At 39.3% G+C, this 20,237-nt stretch overlaps 1 protein-coding gene across 1 annotated transcript in view; it reads right to left on the reverse strand.

The window, feature by feature from the left end:
* Positions 1–205: 205 nt before the first annotated feature.
* LOC110743440 overlaps positions 206–20,237 on the reverse strand; it is a 167,289-nt gene continuing 147,257 nt past the window's right edge. Inside the window, exon 9 of the transcript XR_002522479.2 lies at positions 206–253. The gene's annotated coding sequence lies outside the window, so the exon portion shown is untranslated. The remainder of the gene's footprint in view (positions 254–20,237) is intronic.

The raw sequence follows: 20,237 nt of genomic DNA on the forward strand, positions 1-20,237 counted from the left end.
CCCAGATTTCATATTGTTCAAACACATATGCTTTACGAACAATTTGTGCAGTTAACACAATCATTACAGGGTCCTGAGGTGACATACATCCTTAGTTTACGAAGATGATGGGATTAAGAGATTAAAGTAAAGACAGGCATAGCAAATTATAAGAGTATTGATTGGGGAAACGATAAATGTCCATGAAATCTTCACAATTCATGTTCTTCTGCCATGGTTTCAGCCGGTCCCTCCGTTCAGGGTCCCTGACTTTCTGCAACAAATAGTAATGTGTAAATATTGGTTCACTAACTGACAAATGCACCATATTAGTGAAATACGTTAATAACAAGGGAATATGTGTGATGGTAGTAGGGAGGTATATGGGAACTCTATACCATCTCTGCAACTTTTCTATAAATCTAAAACTGTCCTAAAATTAAGTTTTCAAAACAAACTTCCAGAACTCTGTTTGGCATTTAATACGTTCAAAATTCTTGAAAACTCTGTTGGTATTAAAGGCAGTATCAGGTAGGGGGAAAAAAAGACAAAGAGAAATATTCCCACTCCTCTACTCACCAAATCCATTCATCACATGCCCAGCACATTAACAACCCTTACTTCCATATAATGTGAATGTCAGCTGCAGTAGATATATGTACTCATTGTAATAATTCCCATTTGTTGTGCACTTATTATAGGCTGAGTGCTTTAAATGAATTATCTTATTCAGTCCTCAAAAACTCTATGAGATTTGTACCATTCATATCCAAACTTTACAGATGAGGAATAGCAGACCTCAGTTAAAGAAGCTAAGTAATTTGCCTAACACCTGCAACTAGCAAGTGAAAACTGTGAGCCCAAGCAGTTCATTGTCAGCACCTATGTTCTTAACTATCACCCACCTTCACAATACACATACATACCCCTTCCTCTCCTTATTCATTCTCCTTTCTACCACTGTTAGGGTCCACATGCTGCTACAACTGTTTCTTTTCTCTCTGCAAATATTCAAATAAACCCAGGACAGACTCTGCACCAGATCATCCTCATACACTGGGCCTTGCCAATCCCTTTGTGCTGTGGCTCAATTCCATTTCCTTAGTATTAAATACATTACAAATGATATTTAAACTTGCTTGAGTTCACTATCTTATTTTTTTCCTTTGAGGAATATAGTAATGACAACAATCTTCTCTCCAGGTGGATGTGATCATCTCCAGCCTCTTTTCCATACCCTCATTTTCCACTCACTCTTGTAACTCACTAAAGCAAAAAGCTAAAGAGAGAAAGCAGTATTTTCTTTAGACATGCAAGCTTACAGTTCAGTTCACTTTTTGTCTTTGTCTTAAAACTAGAGCAGAGGGTATGGGAAGGAGAGGGTTTTCTGTTCTTGTGCAGCAACAGTGCCTTCCAGATTGTATAACTATAAAGCAATATTCTTTCTTTTCTATAATAAGACCACAAACTAGTCCATTCCAGACTGACTCATTCAGCTACCCAGCTGCTGTGGCTGGAGTGTCAGTGTTCCAGACTTAAGGGACTGGGTGCTTTTGTACCTGCAGCATACATAGAACGATGGCCAAGATTTTCCTGAGAGAAAATCTTGAAAGCCAGAAAATGATAACCTTTTCTCACACTGCATGGTGGAGGAGGGGGGAGAGGTAAAATGGCAAATGAACCCATGTCCTGCCTTGTGCTTTCCTGTCTTCAAAGGGCTTCAGGGTCCACAGGAGTTCCTTCTCAGGCACTGCCTAACAGTGTTAAAAATTACCCAGCAAGTTCCTCATGCCATAAGAGTTAGTCAGGTTTTGAGTTTACAAAACATATCTAACCTAGTACCTCTTTCCCCCTGTATTCAACTACAAGAAACTTTGTGAAGAGTTGAGAGAACTTAAAGAGTTATTTCCATCTCATGTGAGGTTACTCACTTGACAAGTGGCAGCCTTGGATGGAGAAGCATCTGCATGATGGCAGGAAGTAGGGCACACAGGAAATAGACATTCTCCCCTACGTATGAGTGGATGTCCAATCTTCCTAGCCTCCTGTCCCTTCTGAATGTCATCTCTTAGCTAATAAGGAACATATTCATCACTATTAGTTTGTATTTAACTCTTCACTCACTTATCAGAGCACTTTGCTTCTCTGTTGCAGCACATAGTACCCTCAGCCTATATTATAGCATAGCTCAGGGTAAACGTATCATCCCATATATCAATAGACTGAATAATATCAGGGATTCTGTCCTCCTCAACCATACCCCCTCCACAGTGCCTGGCATGTTGCTCAAAAGTGTTTGTGGAACCAAAAATGTGCAAGTGCTTTTATAAGTTTTTTATCCTCTATGACCATAAAGTCTTGAAAAATGACTACTTCTAAGTCTTTGGAAACACCTCCTCCCAGTAAGCCATGCCACTCCCTTCTTCCTAGCTACCAACACACCTGTAAACACAAACATATTCACACACTCACACCTTGTAGCCTAAAGAAAATTGATCAACATTTGATAAGACATACCCAGTAAGACCCTGTGTTAGTCCATTTTTGCATTGCTATAAAGAAATACTTGGGGCTCAGTAATTTATAAAGAAAAAGGTTTAATTTGGCTCACAGTTTTGCAGACTGTAACGGAAGCATGCCACTGGCATCTGCCTCTGGTGAGGCCTCAGGAAGCTTACAATCATGGTGGAGGGTGAAGGGAGAGCAGGTGAAGTCATGTGGTGAGAACAAGAGCAAGGGTTGGGGGAGATGCCACACTCTTTTAAACAACCAGATCTCCTGGAACTTAGAGTCAGAACTCACTCATTTACCATGAAGATGTCACCAAGATATTGATAAGGGATCCACCCCCATGATCCAAACATCTCTTACCGGGCCCCACCTCCCATATTTGGGATTACATTTCAACACGAGATTTGGAGGGGACAAACATCCAAACTATACTAGACTCTAATCCTATTGCTCATTGATTTGTATTTTTTAATGTATATGAATATATGCATTTAAAAAATGAAGAAAGCAAGAACAACAACAAAAACAAATAGCCAAGAAGACAAAACTACTATCTTATACCTTCCTATAAGAATAAATGATATAAATAGACACTTTAACCAGGTCCACAATTAAATTCATCCTTCATAAGTAATTGCTGTGATTTGAATGATGATGTTCTTTACAAAATTCTCATTAAGACTTCATCCCAATGCAACAGTATTAAGAGGTGCAGCCTTTGAGGGACAATTAAGTCATGAGGGCAGAGCCCCATCATGGGCTCAACATCTTTATAAAAGGGCTTGAGGTTGAAGAATGGGATCAGCCACAAGCAGAGCCCTCATAGGATCAGCACCTTTATAAAAGGACTTAAGGTTGAAGAATACATTGTCTCGCTCTTCTGCCACATAAGGACACAGTGTTTGTCCCCTTTTTGCTCTTCAGCCCCTTCTGCCAAGTGAGGACACCTAGACAGCAAAATCTAAAAGGAATAGGCATAAAACCTGCTGGCACCTTGATCTTGGAATTCACAGCCTCCAGAACTATGAGAAGTACATTTCTGTTCTTTGTAAATTACCCAGTCTATGGTATTTCGTTATAGCAGTAAAAAGAACTAAGACAGCATTCTTCAAAAAATATGTATTAAATGCCTACTGTGAACCACACACTATACTAGGGGCTGGAGATAACACAGTGAGTAGAACTAATATCCTGTACCTTTGGAGTTTATATTTTATAATAAATAGAAACAGACAACAAACAAACAAATGTACACACATAAGAGGCCAAGTAGTGATCAGCGTAAAGAGGAAAACACTGCAGGCTGGGGGATAGAAGGAGGAATACATCCGGTGGCCACAGAAGGCTTTTATGAGGAGGTGAAATTTAAGCAGAGACCTGGATAAACTGAAAGTTTAGCCGTGTGGATATAGGATGAAATAGTATTTTATTTTATTTTATTTTATTTTTTATTTTTAAGATGGAGTTTAGCTCTTGTAGCCTAGGCTGGAGTACAATGGTGCGAACTCGACTGACTGCAACCTCCGCTTCCCGGGTTCAAGTGATTCCCCTGCCTCTGCCTCCCAAATAGATGGGATTACAGGCATGCGCCACCATGTTCAGCAAATGTTTGTATTTTTAGAAGAGACCAGGTTTCACCACGTTGGCCACGCTGGTCTTGAACTTCTGACCTCAGGTGATCCACCCGCCTTGGCCTCCCAAAGTGCTGGGATTACAGGCATGAGCCACCACACTCGACCGAAAGAACATTTTAGAAAGAAGAAATGGCAAATTCAGAGTTCCACAGGTGGGAGCATGTTTAGTAGTACCTCTGAGTGCCAGCAACAGAGCCGGAGAGGAGTGAGAATGGAGAGGAGTGAGAAAAGGAAAGAGATAAAGAAGAACCAGGTGGCGTAAGGCCTTGACTTGAAATAAAGTAAAAGCAAAGGAGGAATAGAAGGAAGAAGAGAGAGAGAAAAAAGTCACAAGATGACATGCAGATTTGCTTCTTTGTTGTTAGGGGATACGCCATTTTAATTTCAAGAAGAAATTTGCTGAAGTCTCTTACTCTCCTAAAAAACAATTCTCTCAAGTCATCATATTATCATTCTTTTTTTCTGCCACCATTCAAGTGATCTACATGTGCCCTCATTTCTCCTTCAATCCAGAAAAGTCTAGCCTCTGCTGCTATAATAACATTACATTTCTCACAAAGCCAGCAAAGTAGTCCAATCTAATGGCCCATTTTTAGTTTTCATCCAACAGCATGAACTACCCTGCTTGGACTTCCTTAGTCACGATAGCATCATTCTCCTGCTTTGTTTTGATTTTCTATCTCATTGTTCCTTTCACCCTCTTTTCTTGCTTCCTCTTCCCCTACCTACTCTTAAATGTTAGTACTGCTCAGTCTTAACCTGTAGAATCTCCTCTAGCTAAACATTCTCCCCGGCAAGTCTATGCATTTTTATTGCTTAAATCTTAGCAATTTGGGAGGCCAAGGCAGGTGGATCACCTGAGGTCAGGAGTTCAAGACCAGCCTGACCAACATGGTGAAACCCTGTCTCTACTGAAAATACAAAATTAGCCCAGAGTGTTGGCTCATGCCTGTAATCCCAGCTACTCGGAAGGCTGAGGCAGGAGAATTGTTTGAACCCAGAAGATGGAGGTTGCAATGAGACGAGATTGCGCCATTGCACTCCAGCCTGGGCAATGAGAACGAAAAACTCCAACTCAAAAAATAAATAAATAAACTTTATAAACAAAACAAAACAAACAAAAAACCAAACTTACATTTCAAACAACTCACTAGACACTCCAGTTGGGAAACCAACAGGTATCTCCTGTTTACCAGGCCCTTCGATCTATTAGCCCTATATTCCATAGTTGCTCAAAGTAGAAACCTCAAATCATCTTCTCCATCATTCACTATAGCTAGTCATCTTATTCCACAAATGTTGCCTCTAAGCATTTCTTATACCCCTCTTCCTCTCCATCCCTAATGTCACCATCTTACTTCCAACTCTCTTCATCTATCTTCATAATTACTTACATGTTTTCCTGACTGGGTTCCTTCTCTATTCCACCCCCCTTCAACACAACCACATTGCTGTCTCAGAAATCTTTCTAGAATCCAAATCTTATCATGATTCTCTCATCTTACCCTAGTTTTCCATTTCATTTTCCGTCCCTAATCCAAGTACCACCACACTCTATACCAAACTGTAGGCCCACTCTAGCTTTAGTAGCCATTCCATGAACACAGTAGGCACTTTCACATTTTGATCCATACTTTACCTGGAATGCAGTCTCCAATGCTTTACTCATTCTATACATCCTACTCAAATCCCCCTACCTCTATCATCCATCAACAACATCCACATGCATGTTCTATATCTCCAGAAGGACTAATCTTTCTTTTCCATGTGCTTGCAGGAAACGTCCCATGTTACTATTGTAGCACTTATCACATTTTATCATAATGTGCTTATTACGTGACTTTCTGCCCAGCTAGAATGTGAATATAAGATCAGGAACACTATAGTCTTCATTTTTATATCCCAACTACTTAACAGAGCAACATATTTAAAAAGCTGCTTAATAAATTATGATTTAATTTAAAAAAAGAGACTGGGAAATAAGATGAAAATGGGGAAAGTCTCCAAGCAGAATCAAGAAACAGGAGAAATCAAGAGGGCAAAGAGATTTGCAAAATAGGCAGAGAAAAATATCACAAAATATTAAAACTAAAACAAACTTTCATCTTTGTTTAATCATCTAATTTAATCAGTAATAAAACCAGAATTCAGAGAGCTCAAGCAGCAAATAAGTAGAAGTGCTTGAACTCATGTCTCAATGTTTTGTCCACAGTTCTTAGAATCCACAGATACAGGCCAGGCACAGCGACTCACACCTGTAATCCCAGCACTTTGGGAGCCGGAGGTGGGCAGATCACTTGAGCCCAGGGCTTGCAGGCCAGCCCAGGCAACATGGCAAAACCCTATCTCTACAAAAAATATAAAAAGTAGCCAGGCGTAAGTGGTCCCAGCTGCTGGGGCGGGGACAGGGGAGGCAGGGGCTGAGGCAGGAGGGTCACTTGAGCATGCCACAGCACTCCAGCCTGGGTGACAGAGTGAGATCTTGTCTCAAAACAAAAACAAAAACAAAAACAAAACAAAGAATCCACAGATACAAAGCACCTATGGATCTTCCTGCTCCTGCTCACCTCGACACTATGCCTATATCAGGAAAAGTTGGGATAATTTTAATGTACCAACTCATTTAAAATATTTTTATTTCCCTCTTACATGACAATTTTGCTCCCCTGCATATACCATATTATACAGGTACTGGTATGGGTACTTCACAGTTCATGAAGCATTAACCTGCCATTTCACTGATTCTCATAGCAGTATTTCAAGTCTTTGGTTTTACTTGGATATTTTTTCTTTCACTATTCCACTGCCTTCTATAACTATGGAAGGTCACTTACAATATCACTTAGGCAGAGAAAAATGTCATCTGTGCCTCCGTGGTTTAATATAGATGCACTGAAGACTGCATACTGGGGCACTGGGTTCTGATGCTGGCTTTGTCAACCTTGAGCTAAGTGTCACTTCACCTTCAGTGTCTCAGTTTAGGTATCTGGAAATCAGGGAGGCTTGACCAGATTGGTGGCTTCCAAACCTGTGTAGACATCAAAACTGTTTGGAGGCTCTAACAAATCTAATTATCTAGACTCTCCGCAGAATATCTCAGGGATGAGGACCAGAAATCTATATTTTAAAAGCACTTCAGGTGATTCTGGTGAGCAGTCAGGTCTGAAAACACACAAGCCAAATGATTTCTGAAGTTCCCAGCTGGCTCAAAAACTATCAATATTTTTCTCTTTTGCAGTCATTGATATCTGTGCAAGCCAGTCTTTAAACCCAGACACTTGGTTCCTCTATGTAGCATGGAGAAAGCAGAGTTGAGATGTCAAGATTAGCAAGACCTCAGAATTAATGGCTTTGTTTATATTCTAAGCCAACAGGTTTAGAGAGGCTTTCTTTTCATTATTTTCCAACAGCAGTTTTTTACTGAGTATATATCCAAAGGAATATAAATCATTCTATTATAAAGATACATGCACACTAATGTTCATTGCAGCACTATTCATAATAGCAAAGAGATGGAATCAACCCAAATGCCCATCAATGATAGACTGGATAAAGAAAATGTGGTACATATACACCATGGAATACTAGGAAGCCATAAAAAGGAATGAGATCATGTGCTTTGCAGGGACATGGATGAAGGTGGAAGCTATTACCCTCAGCAAACGAATGCAGGAACAGAAGCAAACACTGCATATGCTCTCACTTATGAGTGACAGATGAACAATGAGAACACATGGACACAAGGAGGGGAACAACACTTAGTGGGGCCTGTTGGGGGAGGTAAGGTGGCGCAGATCATTAAGGAAAAGATCCAATGCATGCTGGGCTTAAGACTTAGGTGATGGGTTGTTAGGTGCAGCAAACCACCATGGCACACATTTGCCTATGTAACAAACCTTCACATCCAGTACATGTACCCTAAAACTTAAAACACACATACACAACTCATATGTTTTCTGCAAGAGTCTGACTGTTCTCAACAACCTAAGGGTTTACCAGCATTATTTTCATTTGCTAGTATTTCCTATTGGTCTCCAAGAGCCATCTAAAAAATACTGAAGACATTCAGTGTCTTGCATCTTACTTATTACATAGGCTGGGCACAGTGGCTCACGCCTGTAATCCCAGCACTTCGGGAGGTTGAGTTGGGTGGATCACTTGAGGTCAGGAGTTTGAGACCAGCCTGGCCAACATGGTGAAATCCTGTCTCTACTAAATATGCAAAAATTAGCGGGGCATGGTGGCCGGTGCCTGTAATCCTAGCTACTTGGGAGACTTAGGCAAGGGAATAGCTTGAATCCAGGAGGTGAAAGTTGCAGTGAGCCGAGATTGTGCCACTGCACTCCAGCCTGGGCAACAGAGAAGGACTGTCTCAAAAACAAACAAACAAAAGAAAAAGATTAAATAAAAGGAAACAATTAAGATTTGTAGTTTTTGACAAATTACTGTTGTTTTTATGGTACTAAGGAGAAAATAACAAAGAGAGAGACACTTCACCATTACAAGTTCAGAATCTTTAGTTTTCTTATTTTTCTATTTCTTTTTAGTTCAGGTAGAAATTTCCAACCTCTGGAAAGCCAAACAAATAGTCCAACTCAAAAAAAAAAAAAAACAAAAAAAAAACACAACACTAATGTGTAACTCACAAAATTGATTTATTACAAAGCTAAATTACTGATACATTGAGGAGCACAGCATACCTTAGAGCTGTAGAACTTTAGAACTTTAAAGACTACCAAGAGTTGAATAAATGCAATTAATCAATTATAGTCTTTTATTTATTTCTTTAAGTCACTGATTATACAGTACAGAATTTAGCTTAAGACAAAGTCTTAATGTATGTCACTGGAGACTTCCCTATATTCATATTGACCAATGACTTTCTAGGCTAGTGATTTAACCAACCATAAATCCACTCTGTACTTCCTTAACTGATTCACAATTATATCATGAGAAATAGTCATATGTCTTTCTGAAATCACGATACTCAATATTCACTTATTTGTTGAAGAAAAATTTGTTGAGCACTTAGTATGAGTTAGGAAACTGAAAGATGACTATGTATAGCCTATACCTGTTTTGAATGGTCTAAAAGGGAAGACATAAATAATTTTGATAGTGCAATTATTACAATCAAAACCAAAAATTTACAGGGTGTCAGGAATAACTTTATGACAAAGGAGATATTTGAGCTGAGTCTTGAAAAATAAGTAGGAGTTTGCCATGTGGCCAAAGGAGGAAAGAGCTTCCAAACAATGAAAGCATCAAGGAACAAAGGTACTTGATGTTGGATTGATGAAATTTTAAGTAGTTTGATATGACTTGGAGTGGGGAGCTTTAAAAAAGTGGTGGGAGACACATTGGGGAGATAATATAAGGTAGGAGATGGCCAAGAATAGCTGGACAGCATTTCCACTACAGTTTTTCGTGTGTTACACTATGATATCTTCTTTCTCTATCTGGTCTTATCTTCAGAATGAGTTTAAAACCTCTAAGACATTAGCATATCCACTACAAACAGTTTCTTCTTGGTCTTCCAGAAACACTTTATCACTTTTCATCCTCCAGTCTTTTGGTCAATTTTTTTTTAAAATTATTATTAATTAGTCTAAATAATCAGGGTCCACTCTCCATACCCTATTTCTTTTTAATTCTACCTATCTCTCCCATTTCTCTGTATAAGTTCTTTAGTTTTCTTAAAAAGAATGTCAAAGTCAGTTAAGATTCATTTCAGGTTTCTTATTGACCGCATTAGCATTCTAAAGACAGTAAGTACCTTAGGTAGCTCTTCGTACAGTTTTAGACATATATTAGGTAATAGTTGTGCTTTAATACTTAATTAAAGTTTAGATTTTGATAGAAAAGAGATTGGGTAGAAAAATATCTTTTAATTCAGCTGATTTTATTACTTAGGAGCCTAGCTGTTAAAATCACAAGGTCCTAGTATAGGTACCTTTGATTATCATTTATATGAATGGCATCATTTTAGAAGGAAACAGGTAGCCGTGGAAATGCTGGGATTTTACAAAACTAAAAATTATACACGCACACTAATTTTCCACTCAAAGTTCCAAAACACACACACACACACACACACACACACACACACACACTTTGGTCCTGAACAAATTTGTTGCCATCTGCAAGACTCAAAAGCTGGCAGGCCTAAGCATAAAGCATATTCCCTTCCTCACCCTCATATACACTCCACTAAAAAGGGCCAATGCTCTTTTGTTACAAATTTGAGACACATAAACAAATCGAGGCTGTATGTGAGCTGCACCTAGCATGGCTGAGCAAGTTCTACAACTCTCCAGGGTTAGCTTGTGCCATGTTTCATGACACAGATTAGGACAACTGAGTGAGCCCATCTAGTAGGGCAGTGATGGTAGGCCTGGGCTCACTTTGCTTCTGACCTTTGTTTGATCTGGCCTGCTGCCTTCCTTATAATCATCTATTCGTTTATGGTTTTTCCTAATCCTCTTTTGTTGGGGCAACCAAAAAGTTTTAGCCCAGGGAATCTATAAAATGCAAATGTACATTTCAAATAATGTTTCAATTTTTTAATTCAAAAGATAATCACCCTACATAAAGGAGTTCTGGAATTTCTGATTTGAAAATAAGTAAATGTCTTGTTTGTTTCCTAGCACTCTGTCTCATAACAGGTCTCTGCTGCCAATAGAGAATGATCACATCACAACCAAATCCATCTATCCTCAAGTAACAGACATTGGCAGACACTCTACATTCTGGGACTGTTTGTCAGCTTTTGGCTGGTAGTATTTAAATTCTGATTCAAACTGGCTGCTCCAGAGATAAGATTTACAGTTCCACAATCATTCAGATGGACTCTGATTCCTCTAATATAGACAGGCAGACAGATAGACAGACAGGGAAAAGGAATAGAATGGTAGAGTAATGAGTGAGAGAGTTTAAAATCCAATGGAAAAAAACACAGACACACGCATGCACACATGCAGAAAGCATATGTATACATCTCTTCCACTTATTCATGCCACCGTAAGTTATCCAGGTTTCATTGTCTCAGAATGAGGTCACAGTGTAATGTAGATTCTACAGATGCGGCAGAAATTTAGTTTGTTTCTTTAAATAAGGTCTTGAAAAACTATTTGTGGAATTTATCCCAATAAATATGAAATATTTACAGGTAGAAATAGGAATGCAAATTTAAACTTTATAGCTCATATCATCTTAAATGTATAGTTTCACATTATTTTTGTGTATTTTTTGATTAGAGTGATTTTTATTATGAATTATTCTTAGTATTATGATAATACACATTTGGACAAATACAAAGTATGCATGCCACAGTGCCTGTTTTGGAGTGCACTGATCCTGTATAAATTGGTTTAATGTTCAAGGTCAGCACATTCTACTAAAAGAAATTGGTCTCCTTCTCCATCAAGTACATTAATAGCCACCTCTTTGTATTAGGCCTCAGATGTTTCAGCTGCTCTTCTATTTGCCACTGTCTTCTTTTGGAACTTCCTAAGGAGCGGGAGGCTGGGGGAAGATAGCTAATATTATTTCTTTTTTTTTTTTTTTTCCAACTTTGGTTTTAAGTTCCAGAGCACATGTGTATGATGTGCAGGTTTGTTACACAGGTAAACGTGTGTCATGATGCTTTGCAGTACAGATCAATCCATCCCAAGGTATTAAAGGGCAGCATCCATTAGCTATTCTTCCTGATGTTCTCCCTCCTCCCACCCCCCATAGGCCCCAGTGCAACAGAGTTTCAGTGGTATTAAATGAAAGGCTACTCCTACCTATAATGATACTATACTTAAAAGTGAGAGATCCTAGAATCACTATGATCTCTTTATTGGTGTCTCACTTTGATATATGTCACAATCTCTTCCCAGGATATCTCACCAGTCATTTGGGTGATGGTTAGGTCAAGACTCTTAGCCCACTCTGCAAAAACATCCTTGCCCTAATCCCATACCAGAGGGTTAACTTTGCACCATTTCCCCCATTTCCACTAAGTACAATATAGCCATCTCCTTTCAGTACTCCAGGTCTCTGCTCCAGGACCCTACCCTCTCTGAATGTGGGTCATTCTGCACTTACTCTGCAACTGTTCCTTTGCCTTTAATTCCTGGCCTTACACGTCAAAAATTATTTCCTATATGACTCTAAAGTGTCCTTCCTTGGCAACCAAACCATCATGAAGTGACTTAAGAAACTTCCCCTTCCCTGGAATTAATTCTATCTGAACCCTAGATGCAGACATCAGTCCTCATATTTGTTTTTTCCATATCCAATCAACTCCTGTGCATTCTGATTCTTTTGTCTAATTAAGCAGTCCCTAGTTTGCCAGTTAGTTCCCATGGCTAGTTCAATGAACTCTAGATATGTCACATCTTCTCATCTCTTATTCTGGGCCCAGTTTCTTAAATAACTATGTAGTCAGGATTCTACTGTTCCTCCTGCTGTTTGCCTACCTTTTCCCTTTTTCACATGACAGCTTCTCCAGATGCCTCCCACAGAATGAGTTCCCTTTCCTGCAACTGACTTACTCCCTGTTATGTACTGAATGTTTGTATCCTCCCAAAATTCATGTTAAAACCCTAAACTCTAATGTGATGGTATCTGGAGGTGGGGCCTTTGAGAGATAATTAGGGTTATAAGATGTCACCAGGGTGGGACACCTATGATGGGATTAGTGCCCTTAAAAGAAGAGGAAGAAACTGGAGCTCCTCTCGCTTTCTGAGCACACAAAAAGAAGATGTCACGTGAATGAACAGCAAGATGGTAGCCACCTACAATCCTAGAGAAGAGGCCTCAGAATGAAATCTATCTTGCTGGTACATTGATGTTGAACTTCCCAGCCTCCAGAGCTGTGAGAAATCAATTTCTGTTGTTTAAGCCACCCTGTCTATGGTATTGTTATGGGAGCCTGAGCTGACCAAGACACCCCCTTCAGCCTCTCCATTAAGAAAACCCTGGGAATCCTTCCCTGCCTTACTGTAGCGGGCCAATTCCCCCTGACAATCATACAAACGGGCCTGCATAGCGCTTCAAACATACAGACAAATTTCCACTGAGCTGCCTGAACGTTAAGCAAACAGTTAAACCTAAGGAAATCAGTGCCCAGACATCAAAGCGAGAAATAAAACATATGGTAAGTGGGAGCCTTGTATGGGCTTCTCCCTAACCTGCAGCAAGCCAAAATAAGGAATGTAAGAGACAGTCTTACATTCCTAGTGCCGGCACCCATCTTGGGTCAACAAAATCTGAGACGAGGCAAGGTAACAGGCAGCTATATGAATAGATTTATTAGAGAGTCTAAGGCAGCTCTCTGGACCAAGCTGCAAAAGAGATAAGATAGAAATCATCACTCCGGTATCACAGTAAACAGGCCTTGAAGGTCCTGGAGCTCTCACAGCTTAATCGGACTTAGCTTTTTTTTTTTTTTTTTTGCCTCTGACCTTCTAGTTGAAATGAAATTAGTTACCAATAGATTTAAGTTAATGTTACACTGCACGTAGGCACATAACCCCAACCTATATAAGCACTAAGAAAACCATTAACACTTAGAATTGGTCTGGTGGAATTATCTCCAGCCTTCTCCCTGTATCTGGTTACAGCAATAAATTCCCTTCTTTCCCAGTTTGTCTACTTCTCATTATTGGGCCTTGAGAAAATGCAGCTGACCCAGCTTGGTTCTGGGAACATTACCATTAACTACCAGGTAGACTGATTCTCTGCCTAGAGTCCGTGTAGAAAAGGGGTGAAGGAGAGAAAACTTTCCAATATCACCTCAATACTTTCTCCTGGGCATTCTATTTGAACAGTTTTCTTTGCTTTAATGTATAAATTCTCCCATGGGAAGGTGTGTGGCATTTCATCACCCCCATAGCTCTGCCTTCCACTAATCCAACCCTTCAGAGGCCAGCTGGGCTCACCTTCTTCAAGGAATGTTCCCTGATGGTTCTTTTTGTTTTAATCTGTCCATTGTCTAAACCTCTGTGACATTACTGTTTATAACAAATAACTTAGAAATGTATCCAACTCATACATTCTCTTTTCCTCTTGGAACTTCCCAGTAGTCCTGTGCTCTTATCTGTAACACTGGAATGTTACTCTCAGTCAGCTGCTAATCTACCATGACCCCTCTATTACGCTTTTCTTTATTTATACCATGCATAAACACATATATTCCTACCATTTTATATTTCTGGCCGCTTTTTAAATTTCCAAAGTTATTTTAGAGTCCAAGCATTTCTTCACTTTCCTCAGCACCTCGGTGACTTCAGCGAACTAGGATAAAGTTTTATACTGCCCCTTCACCTAGGCCATTGATTTTGTTTTTACATAGCCTCTTCTTGAGAGAAATTAGTAGGATCAGTCTGGACCTCCCAAGGGCCCTTAATGTAGCCCCTGATTATCTCAGTTATTTTTCTGTTTTTATTTTTCAAAGAGTAAGAATGTGGGAACAAAAAATAGCAAGGGTTCTCTGGAGTGCATTGTGCCTACCCAGAAGTAAGAAAACAAAGAAAGGAAGGGTCAGTGAGCCAAATACCTCTCATACCATTGTCTGTGTACCCTTTCTAGAGCCGGTGCTGAGGGTCAACCAGCACTCACTATTCCCAGGCCTAACATTCTGAAATGTAAATGCTTCCCCCTGAACTTTGGGTTTGGGTTTACCTAGTCTTCAGGAGCAGCACTACTTTTCTTAATTAGCTTTGGGAGACTAGATGGAAAAGCATTCTTCATTTTCAATGTTTATTTTGTTTTGTAACATCATTTTACTGAGCTCCAACCTAGTAAGATGGGGACAGACAGGAAGAGTTTCTCCTCTTGAATTTTAGTCCTGCATGTGCCAAATCACACAATAAAATACACACATAAAACACAACAGATGTCCATAAAATATTCATTTGTTAAACAAATACTTTCCATGCATGCAAAGAGAGGACCATGCTAATCAGAGAGAGCGTGCTCTTGCATAAAACCAGTGAATGCCCATTATCATGCTTGAGAAATCTCAATATCAAGAAATGTGCACTTAACACTTAGCCATCCACTTCCCAAGTATCCACTTTATCAAATATATGCTTAACAGTATGAGAGTTACTATGAGTCATATATATATATACGATAGGATCCCTATCCTCAGAAACATTATAAAGAAGCTTTACAATCTCATTGAGATGTGAGTCATACATGCACTGTACTATGAGGAAATTTTGTTTGACAAAATTATTATCAAGTGTAAAAATTCAGGGCAGAAACAAAGGTATGTTAAGATCTTCTCTACTGCCCTCCCAGGTCTGAACTACACACTGCTGAGAAGGGGAGCAGAGACATGATAAACCTAAGGATGGTTTATATTTAGCTTTCGAATGCATGGAATAGAGGATTCCCGTTCCCACTTCTGCTTACCTTTAGTCAATGTGAAATTGCACTCCCAAAGCTTATATCAATTTATCAAGAGGGGAAGGTAAGAAAAACTTATGAAGTACCTAAAGAAAGCTGGTTGGGAAATCAACATTAACAGATGATTTGCTACCCATGGTTTGCATTTTTATGACACTCTACAATTCACATGCATGATTGGTCCTCCTAACAACACTTCAAGGTGGACAATATAGGTATTATCCAGTTTTATAGATAAAGGAAATTAAAGGTCAAAGAGATTATCTGACTTGTCCACGAGGCTGAATGTATCCTTTGTGGTCCTGGCAGGAAACAGATGGCACATCTCAAGGATTTGACTGAAAATAATTGAAGAGTAAAGCTAAGGGGGCCAAAAAAAAAAAAAAAAAATGATAAAGCACTCAGGGACTAAAAGCAGGGAGCAGGACTACACACCGAGGCCTGAAGAAGAGGAAATAATGTTCCCAGGGCCTGGTGAGAGCTGCCACCGTGAGAGGAGCTGTGTGGCAGAAGCTGTGGCCTCGGACAGTGAACACCGGTACTGCCAGAACTGTGACAATGCACGCCTAAAGCCAGCGAAGAAATACTCTGACCCTGTCCTCTTGTCACCTTCCAGTCCCCTGCCAGTACCTCCCATGTGCCAAAATAAAGCAGAAGCCAGAGAGTAAGGATCTCAGATGAGGCAATCAAAAAAGGTCAGCTTCCCGGGCACAGAACTGATCAAAAAAGGGTGGAATGAATCTGACAGATGTGGGGGACATACAGAAGGGCAGCATGCCAAGCAGACATATCTACTTTCCTGTCTACAAATCCCATGCTCTTTTCCCTACAGGCACTACTGAGATACAGAGCAAACTATTGTTGTTTGAAAAAAATAGGAAGGAGACTTCAGTCTTATTGAGATATGTATTTCTGCAGGTTAGGCTGAAGCCTCTGCATGTCCTGATGCTCAATGGAGATGGAGGAATCCTTTCTATCTGGACAGAAGTCACACTTCGTAGCCTGTCCTCTTTAGGACATAAGCACATTTTGTCCTGATACAACTGATACAACTGATACAACTCCCAGGGAAAATATATGATTGAGTTTCAGCATAATGTTAAGCTCTACAAAAACAAAAACTGAAAAAGATGATGGCAGATGGGTTAGGTATTGTATATGACAAACTGCCAGAAAAAAGAAAATTTATACTTTCATAGGACAAGAAGTCTTACAGGTAGTATATATTTTTTTCTGGGAAGGACCTAAAATGAAATGATAGAGAATGTGGTAGTAATTAAGCCTACTTCACATATTAATCAAGCAAAATAACCCTTTTTTCAAGAGTGCAGAAACAGATTTGAAACTCAACACTTTCAGTCCTATTGGCATCCACTGTACAATTGTATTCACTCTGTTCATCTTTTGCTCAAGTGCCTGCTTATCTCTTCCATTCTGGTTCTCAGGTGTCTAAAAATTCTTTAAGTTCAGCACAGTCCTTTCCAAGTATTAGCGGAAAGATCACTACAAAGTGTTAAAAAAAAATCCTGAGACTCTATTACCTTAGTATGAATACAGTTTATCAAACTACTTTCCTGCTTTAATTAGAGAACTTTACACTACAGAAAGAAAACAGAAGAAATACTTTCAACAACAACAGAAAAGTAATGAAAACACCATAAGCCTTTGAAAAGAAAATAGAGAAAAGAAACTCTAGACTTGAAGAAGAGGTTGCAGAATGTGGTGGTGGAGGCGGGACGTGGACACCTGTGGAGGACAAACTGTCTCGTTTATTTGCTCAGGGCAGGTCCTACACAGCCTCTCATTGCGGTGGTAGAGCCCTTCTGTGACTGTTCCCAGGTGCTCTTACTCAGCAGACTAGTATTTGTGACTGTACTGAGAGCTGAGCAAACTGTCATCGCGTGTTTCACCTTCCCCACAGAGCACTCTGGCTTTTATTCCTTAAAGAAATCAATCCAGTTTCCTTTAGATAGATTTCCTCTATGCTGAAACTAACTACACTTCCTTCCACTGCTTAAACCACAGCCCTGGCTTATCCACTGCCACTTCCAAGTGTTTGTTTTCTTTTCCCCCAGAACAATGAAGACTGCAGTGAATTCTAGACAGTGAGCCCAATACCTGAAATACCCTTTATCAATTACACTATTTGGCAGGCTCCAAGAATGACAAACACAATCTTTCCTTTAAAAGAAAATTAAAGAATAAAGAACATCAAGGATATCTAATGAAAATAATTAAATAAGCAAAACTGTTCAATTTGATAGTGACGCAGATATAATAATATGATCAGCCTTCTGTGACCTGTTTGCCAATTAGGGCAGAGTCGTGATGCCTGAAATAGCAGAGGGAATTGGTCAACATCCTTACAACTAAATTGATATTTTGTTTTGTTTTCCAACTAATGTGTTTTTAAGTAGACCAGAGTATCATGCAGGGTACTTGGCTAAAGCCTGAAGGTGGCTAAAGCCTCAGGGGGAACCCTGGCTTTTCTTCTGCTCACGGTGTGTGCATGAGAAAATACTGTTATCCACCTAGCTATCATTCAGATAAAACTCCTGGGTCAGGTACTTTAACCCAGGGAAGATGTTTGTGAAAAGACCGTCATTATATATTTTGACTAAGGATGACCTGATTTGGTATAGCCCAATTTATCATCCCACAGTGTTCTTCAATGATGCAACATTCCCTCTGTGTAAGCTCCTCTCTAAAAGAATTTGACAGTCATGAGATACTAAAATGTCAAAAACTCTCTCAAAACAATGTTTTTCAATGTTAAGAAGTTATGTAGTCATATTACAGAAAATCCCATGCCTACTCATTAATAAGTATCTTAAATGTTTCCTACCTGCATTCATACATTATTTTAGGCACTCAATACAACCTGTTAATTTGTTTTTTAGATTTCTATTTTCTACCAATTAAATGACTCACAGGTGCCAGGCATTGTGTTAGGTACAGTCTCATGTATTTTCTCCTAAATTCATCACAGCAATCCTGAGTTAGATATCACCTTCAAGGGACCTTGCTATGGACACAGGGGATTATTATTACTAAGATGCAGGCCTTGTGCTACACAAATACATCATAATTAGATTTTTAAAGATATCCAATTCTTAGCATTATTTAAGAATGTCTTTGCAAATTTTTTGACCAAATAGTCCCTCACCATTGTACCACTTTTTACCCTGTTTCTAAAAATCACATTCCTGTGGTATCAACACATGGTAAGCAGATCTACTCTAGTGCACACTTATTCCTGGTGAAAATCTTGTAAATGCATACTCTCGGTCACAAGATTAAAACGCATTAAACGACTTGGCCCAAATTCAACACTTATAATAAAAACAGCTTGATATACACAGCCTAGTGATACTGAGACTCTTATGTCACTTTTATACATAACGACCACTTTTCAATTTAATGTGCTAGTGTGCTCCATCAACCTCAGAAAAGTGAAATGTATCAGTATTTTGTAGGCCCTTCCAAGGCAAGTGTAAGGGCTATAAATGAGCAGAGCTGAAACACAGGGTCTAAGACGTTTGAAGGTTAGTGGGAGAAGTGTTCTCAAGAGCATTTTACAGGCAAAAACATGAATAACTCAATGAAACAACAGAGATAAATAATGCTAATATATTCATGGCCATAGATGAAATTAACTGGCAGAACCTAAAATGCATCACAGTGGTATCACTGCCAGTATTATCCTCAAGCTTTTATCTTCCTTCAACCTCTATTCTACAGAGATCAGATTAAATCAGCCACAGTGGAAATTCAATTTAACTCAATAGCATTGCTGAATAAATCTGATTACTCACCTCTTTATCTTTTGATACCTGGACCATTATTATTACCTGGGCCTCAGTCATCTTTTATTTAAATTAGAGGAGATTCTGTTTTGGCTTTCAGAAAGTTTAAGACAACTCATCCAGGTTAAGTCCCTTACTTAACAGAATATTGTCTCATTTTAAGATAATTTTTCCACCCTAAAAAGAGACTCTCTAGGTAATGGAGATTTCTGCCTCCTCTTCAGATCCACACTTTGTATCTTTGTAGATCTGGCATGTCTCCATGAATCCCTTTAAATGAAGTGTGATTTTTAAACATTTTGGTTCAGACTTGGGGCAGAACATACTCTATTCACACATAAAAGAACGAATTAAATTTTAGCCCAGGATACTCGTGGATATAAGGCCTACAGATTTTGGCAGTGCCAGCGAGGTATATTCTTTAGTGTCTCTTTAAATCTTTCTTAATGTATAAATGACATTTAAAAGCCCCCTTTTCATTGCAGTTGGCAGAGTACCTAAGACCGTAACAAGTTGCTTCCCCAGTAAATGTCATTTTCCCTTAACCACAGGGCTATAATTTTAAAACCGTAGATTTTTTTTTTTTTAAGAGAAGTGTTAAAAAAAAAAAAAAAAAAAACCTTCTGGGAATGAAGCCTAGAATTTCCCATGTATGAAAAATAGGAGTTGTTACAGAGTGGGAGACTGGCTAGAGGCCACGAGCCTAGAGTTACTGCCTTCAAAATGGTTTTTCAGGCCAATATACCAGAGGAAGGAGTCCTACGTCTACACTCACCATGGCGACTTATAGGGAGAGGGAAACGGCAGGTGGCAAGAGCTTGGTGCAGGGCAATAGTTAAACATACACACTTTGGAGTCAGAAGCCAGGTTCAAATCCAAGTTCTACCACTTGTTTATTTGTGAC

Source organism: Papio anubis, chromosome 5 (assembly GCF_008728515.1).
Source record: "Papio anubis isolate 15944 chromosome 5, Panubis1.0, whole genome shotgun sequence".
NCBI lineage: Eukaryota > Metazoa > Chordata > Mammalia > Primates > Cercopithecidae > Papio > Papio anubis.